Raw genomic sequence first — 6,379 nt, 5'->3', positions numbered from 1 at the left:
CCTGGTCCGGGAACTAAGAGCCCACATGCTGCAGAGCAACTAAGCCCGTGTGCTGCCACTAGCAAGTCTGCATGCCACAACTAACGCGTGATACAGCCAGATAAATACTTTTGAAATGATTAGGTAGCCATACCCATGTGGAGTGATTTCTAGGTTCCCTTTATTCCATTGATCAGTGTGTCTATTCTTTTAATAATATCACCCAGTTTTGATTACCATAGATATATAACAAGCCTTAAAATCAGGTAGACTGATTCTTCTCATTTTATTCTTTTTTTTTTTTCAGAATTATTTTCACTTTTCTAGTTCCTTTGCCTCTCCATGTAAACTTTAGAATACTCTTGTTAAATCTACAGAAAAAAAAAAAATCTTGCTGGAATTTTGATAGGAATAGTATTCAATTATATATAAACTTGGAAAATTGGACATCTTTAGTATGCTGGGTCTTCCAATCAAGAAACAGGGAATACGTCACAATTTATTTTTATCTGCTTTCATCAGTGTTGTGCAGTTTTTAGCATTCAGGTCCTGTAGGGATATATTGTTAGATTTACATGTTAAGTATTTCACTTTTTTTTGAGCAATCGTAAATGATTCTGTGCTTTGAATTTCAGTTTCCAGATGCTCATTACTAGTATATACAAGAAATGCAATTGATTTTTGCATGTTGATCTTGTATCCTGTGAACTTGCTGAATTTGTAAGTTTCTGAGATTTTTGTAAATTCCTGGAGTTTTTTTTAATGTAGAATATCATGTCATCGACAAATAGGGGAGGTTTCATTTCTTCCTTTCTAATCTGTATGCATTTCATTTCCTTTCCTTGCCTTATTGCACTGGCCAGAACTTTTAACATTATGTTGAATAGTGGTGGTAAGAATGGACATTTTTGCTTTATTTTTGACTGTATGAAGAAAACATTCATTCTTTTGTCATTAAGTATGATGCTAGCCATAGATTTTTTTGGGGGGGTAGATGTTCTTTATTAAGGGTAGGAGGTTCCCCTCTTTTGCTAGTTTCATAAAAGTTTTTATCATGAAAGGCTATTTTATTTTTCAAATGCTTTTTCTGCCTCTATTGGTAAGATCATGTGATTTTTCCTCCTCAGACTGTTAATGTGATGAGTCACATTGATTGATTTTTGAGTATTTAACCATCCTTGCAGTCCCTGAGAGAAACCCCCCTTGGGTATGGTATAAAATCCTTTTCATATATTGCTGAATTCAACTTGCTAATATTTGGATAAGAATTTTTGCATTTATTTTCATGAGGATACTGGCCTGTGGTTTTCTTTCTCTCTGTTTTCATATTGCCTCTGTTGGTTTTGGTATCATGTTAACATTTGCTTCATAAAGTGAATTGGAAAATATTCCATTCTCTTTCATTTTCTACACAAGACTGTAGAATTCATCCTGATTCTTCTTTAAATACTTCACAGAATTCTCCAATGAAACAGTCTGAGACCAGAGTTTTCCTTTATGAAGAATTTTAGTATTACTGATTCAATTTCCTTTGTAGTCATAAGGCTATTCAAATTATCTGTTTTGTACAGTGTGAGTGGTGGTTGTTGATGTTTTTGAGGAACTGATCTACTTACCTAAGTAGTCAGAATTATTATCCATGTAGATTTACACAGGGTGTTCTCTTATCTTTTTGATGTTTGCAGGGTCTGTAGCAATATCCTGTTTCACTCCTGATATTGGTACTTTGTGTCTTTTCCCTTTTATTTTTGTCAGTCTCCCTAGAGGTTTGTCAATTTCATTGACCTTCCCAAAGAACCAGCTTTTGTTTCACTGACTCTCTGTACTTTTTGTTTTCAACTACAGTGATTTCTGCTATCTTTATTATTTCTTCTTCTTTCCTTTTTATTTTGTCCTTGAAAGTGTGACATCACTCTAAGTCAGTATCTCAAAGGACAGGGACCATTTGACTTGTGACTGGGTAATTGGAAGGTCTGGAAAACTAAAAAATACAGAAACTGAGGGGGACAAAGCTCTTTAGGTAAAAAACTGAGTCCTTCTGAGCAATTCATTCCGAGCATTAACATATCTCTATGGAAAGGGAATTGCTTTTGAGTCATGTGTTTTGGCCCTGAGCCCATGTTTTATTTTCTCAGATCCCAAAGAGCACAGTATGAAAACTGAGGACTTCCCTGGTGGTCTAGTGGGTAAGAATCTGTGTTCCAACCCTGCTCCCAGAAGACCCCACGTGCCAAGAGGCACAACTGCTGAAGCCCATGTTCTAGAGTCTGCTCTGCAACAGGAGAAGCAATGAGGAGCCGTTGCACCACAACTAGGGAGTAGCCCCTGTTCTCCAACAGGGAAAGTCCATGTGCAGCAACGAGGACCCAGCATAACCAATAAACAAATAAATAGGTGTTAAAACATATGAAAACAGAGAATGAAGGAAAGAAACCAAATGGTTCCATGTAATAATGTGACATACTCATTCCACATGGCATACACACTGTGAGAGGCACTTTGCAAGCTGTGAGTGTATTCTCTTTGAGTGCCAGAAGGATGGTACAGGCAGAGGGAGGGGAGCTTCAATTCAATCAACCAACTAAAGTATGTATAGGACCCAGAGATAAAGCTTGTGCAGAATAATAAAAAAAAAAAATTCTAAAAGTTGCTGGGAGGTGCTTACCCTTAGTGAGCTTTTGGTCTTAAGGCATAAAAATCCTGTGCTCTTAAATGGTGAGTCCAGCTCCCCAAATAACAGCTCCAAGCTCTCTGATTCACCACTGAATAAAAAATACTCCTTGGCAGATAAATGGAGCAGTTAGAACATGTCAGGTCTCCTGGATCCTACAGGGAGTGGACTTGTGGAACACCTAATCAGGACTGGGAGAAACTGTTAGTGAATACCTGTCACTTTCTTGTCAGCTGGGGCTGAAGTGTGACTGTCGCTGCATTTCTCTTCGTGTTATCATTCAGAATGCTCTGACAGAGCTAGCGAGGAGGAGGAATGGCACAACATCACGACAAAATTTGTTAGCACTTGGACAGCTAGACACGGCTCCCCAGGGGACTTTCCAGCGCTTCGCCAAGCTTGCCTCCCACGCTACGCCCTGGCTGCCTCTTGCAGCCCTCTCCCCTCCTTGAAACATCGACTCGGTTGTGTCTGGGTCCCCAGGCAGCTTGCAAGGATTTGTGACACCCAGGGGCGCTCTTTGCAGCATTGTCCTTAGAAACGTTACACCAGAGATCTGTCCTTCATTTTACATTTAATCCTGTTCTTACCTCACAAAATAGAGACCCGAAAATGTCAACCCTTGAATATAAAATGAGGATTTCTAAAGTAGATTCTAAAATTGACAATGGAAAATTTAAGTTCAATATTAAGGAAGAGCCAGTGTTTTGTATTCATCAGCAATTAGATCTTTCAGATTCTTTATTCCAAATTATGCTATTCTGTGAGGAGTGTAAGAAAGATGCCCTTGGTCTGAACCAGGAGCATGAAAATGTACACCCCCAGGGAATTTGCAGAGAGTGTTTGACTGCCTAGAGTCAGTGGGAAAGATAAGGTTTCATATACTTCAGTAATATCTTGAGCAAAATAACAGCTACTCCTCTGTACTTGCCATGTGTCAGGCACTGACACATATAATATCCCAGTGAAATAGGCATTATCATCCCCATTCTCAACATTATAAAGTTGAGAGCTAGAAAGCTTAGGTGACCTGCCCAGTGTTAATCAGTGAGTGCATGTTTAAGCCCGAATGAATCCCGAATATATCCACTGCCCCTTCTTGCTAGAATTTAAAGCTAAATGAATAAGGGCAAGGAATCCAGTTATCAATTTATTCTACACATTGTTACTTATAGCCCTATGATCGTGCCACAGCTTTACCTGAGAACTTTAACTAAATGTGGCCTGCTCCAGAGTGGTACAAATCTACAATAAATTTGATCTCTAGACTTTATTTTCTCAGGCTCCAAAATCACTGTGGATGGTGATTGCAGCCTTGAAATTAAAAGACACTTTCTCCTTGGAAGGAATGCTATGCCAAATCCAGATAGCATATTAAAAGGCAGAGACATCACTTTGCTGACAAAGGACTGTATAGTCAAAGCTATGTTTTTTCCAGTAGTCATGTATGGATATGAGAGTTGGTCTATAAAAAAGGCTGAGCGCTGAAGAATTGATGCTTTTGAACTGTGGTGCCGGAGATTCTTTTTTTTTTTTTTTTTAAAATTTTATTTTATTTTTAAACTTTACATAACTGTATTAGATTTGCCAAATATCAAAATGAATCCGCCACAGGTATACATGTGTTCCCCATCCTGAACCCTCCTCCCTCCTCCCTCCCCATTCCATCCCTCTGGGTCGTCCCAGTGCACCAGCCCCAAGCATCCAGTATCGTGCATCGAACCTGGACTGGCAACTCATTTCATACATGATATTTACATGTTTCAATGCCCTTCTCCCAAATCTTCCCACCCTCTCCCTCTCCCACAGAGTCCATAAGACTGTTCTATACATCAGTGTCTCTTTTGCTGTCTCGTACACAGGGTTATTGTTACCATCTTTCTAAATTCCATATATATGCGTTAGTATACTGTATTGGTGTTTTTCTTTCTGGCTTACTTCACTCTGTATAATAGGCTCCAGTTTCATCCACCTCATTAGAACTGATTCAAATGTATTCTTTTTAATGGCTGAATAATACTCCATTGTGTATATGTACCACAGCTTTCTTATCCATTCATCTGTTGATGGACATCTAGGTTGCTTCCATGTCCTGGCTATTATAAACAGTGCTGCGATGAACATTGGGGTACTCGTGTCTCTTTCCCTTCTGGTTTTCTCAGTGTGTATGCCCAGCAGTGGGATTGCTGGATCATAAGGCATGTCTATTTCCAGTTTTTTAAGGAATCTCCACACTGTTCTCCATAGTGGCTGCACTAGTTTGCATTCCCACCAACAGTGTAAGAGGGTTCCCTTTTCTCCACACCCTCTCCAGCATTTATTACTTGTAGACTTTTGGATTGCAGCCATTCTGACTGGCGTGAAATGGTACCTCATAGTGGTTTTGATTTGCATTTCTCTGATAATGAGTGATGTTGAGCATCTTTTCATGTGTTTGTTAGCCATCTTTATGTCTTCTTTGGAGAAATGTCTATTTAGTTCTTTGGCCCATTTTTTGATTGGGTCATTTATTTTTCTGGAGTTGAGCTGTAGGAGTTGCTTGTATATTCTCGAGATTAGTTGTTTGTCAGTTGCTTCATTTGCTATTATCTTCTCCCATTCTGAAGGCTGTCTTTTCACCTTGCTAATAGTTTCCTTTGATGTGCAGAAGCTTTTAAGGTTAATTAGGTCCCATTTGTTTATTTTTGCTTTTATTTCCATTATTCTGGGAGGTGGGTCATAGAGGATCCTGCTGTGATGTATGTCAGAGAGTGTTTTGCCTATGTTCTCCTCTAGGAGTTTTATAGTTTCTGGTCTTACGTTTAGATCTTTAATCCATTTTGAGTTTATTTTTGTGTATGGTGTTAGAAAGTGTTCTAGTTTCATTCTTTTACAAGTGGTTGACCAGAGTTCCCAGCACCACTTGTTAAAGAGATTGTCTAAAAATATGGAACGCTTCACGAATTTGCGTGTCATCCTTGCGCAGGGGCCATGCTAATCTTCTCTGTATCGTTCCAATTTTAGTATATGTGCTGCCGAAGCGAGCACGGTGCCGGAGATTCTTGAGAGTCCCCTGGACAGCATGGAAATCAAACCAGTCAATCCTAAAGGAAATCAACTCTGAATATTCTTTGGAAGGACTGATGTTGAAGCCGAAGCTCCAGTACTTTGGCCACCTGATGCGAAGAGCAGACTCATTGGAAAAGACTCTGATGCTGGGAAAAATTGAAGGCAAAAGAGAAGGGGGCAGCAGAGGATGAGATGGTTAGATAGCATCACCGACTCAATGGACATGAATTTGAGCAAAATCTGGGAGACAGCGGCGGACAGAGGAGTCTGGTGTGCTGCAGTCTATGAGGTTGCAAAGAGTTGGACACAACTTAGCAACTGAACAACATATACTCTACCTAATACAATATGTTGAAACTTCCAAAGCACAAAAACATGTTTCAAAATGTTAGGCTGATTTCCTCTTCCTAACATCACCTGAAAAAAATGCACAACCTAAAAGCTGAGAATTGTTTTATCTGGCGGACAAAACTGAGGACGTAGGTTGGTACATAGCCTCTCAAATCACTCTGAAAGACTGTTCTGAAGAGGTAAGAGAGGAGCCAGGATATATAGTTTTTGCAAACATCAAAATATTACTGTTAATTAAAGGAAATTAGACATCTCAACTTAATGAAATCAGTGCATTTCTATGTATTGTTGCTGTGTTTAGTTGATAAGTCATGTCTGATTCTTTGTGGT

General features: G+C 39.2%; 1 non-coding gene across 1 annotated transcript; it reads right to left on the bottom strand.

Annotated features, from left to right (window-relative positions):
* Window positions 1–5,570: 5,570 nt before the first annotated feature.
* LOC129642445 (U6 spliceosomal RNA) lies at window positions 5,571–5,677 on the bottom strand. Its single transcript, XR_008709716.1, has one exon. It is a non-coding gene; the product is annotated as a U6 spliceosomal RNA (small nuclear RNA).
* Window positions 5,678–6,379: the final 702 nt, after the last annotated feature.

The sequence above is a fragment of the Bubalus kerabau genome, chromosome 1, assembly GCF_029407905.1.
Source record: "Bubalus kerabau isolate K-KA32 ecotype Philippines breed swamp buffalo chromosome 1, PCC_UOA_SB_1v2, whole genome shotgun sequence".
NCBI lineage: Eukaryota > Metazoa > Chordata > Mammalia > Artiodactyla > Bovidae > Bubalus > Bubalus kerabau.
This window is presented reverse-complemented; position numbering and strand designations above follow the sequence as displayed.